This window comes from Trichechus manatus, unplaced genomic scaffold (assembly GCF_000243295.1).
Source record: "Trichechus manatus latirostris isolate Lorelei unplaced genomic scaffold, TriManLat1.0 scaffold00041, whole genome shotgun sequence".
In the NCBI taxonomy this organism is placed as follows: domain Eukaryota; kingdom Metazoa; phylum Chordata; class Mammalia; order Sirenia; family Trichechidae; genus Trichechus; species Trichechus manatus.
Window position 1 is genome coordinate 10,656,888 of NW_004443977.1, and position 654 is coordinate 10,657,541.

The window sequence follows — 654 nt, forward strand, 5'->3', positions numbered from 1 at the left end:
GAAGCTACAATGCTTGGGGATGACACAAAGGTGCTCCAAGCTCCCCAGACAGCCACTTTGGAATCAGAACTGGCCCCCATGCAAGCAAGCCAGACGTGACATGGCAATCAGGTGGCCTACCCCTGCCCCTGTCACACCTGAAGGAACTGCTGCATGCACAGTGCCCACATCCAAGGCGGCTGTCCCCCCTCCCTGCCATTCTTTGCCCTAGTTGATGGGTACCCAGCCCAAGGTCAGCAGATTCATAGACTGGCCAGAGATGGTGGCCTTTGGGGCCTATGAAATGGTCAGATCTTGGCATCTCTTGGGAACTTGGGTGGGGAGTAAAGAAAAGATGTATGAATTGGCAGGGTCAGAAAGAAGTCTACAAGAGCAGAGAGGTGGCTTTGTGTTAAGGTCAGATCACCAGGTGGAAACCTGTGAATGACAATTTGCCGAGGGTCCTGGGACTTCTTTGAATCCATCAATGGCTCTCAAGGTAGACTGCATGGGGCCTTGTTGTCTGGGCCCTTGTCCTGGAATTCTGATTTTTGAACCCTTTGGCTTTCTTGATGCTTCCTGTGCATCTTAATGTCAGGAGGGTGGAGAGGCAGAGTCCATTGCCAGAAAATAACTGCTCTTTTGTGATTATGTACTCAGAGAGTTCAGCAGGGT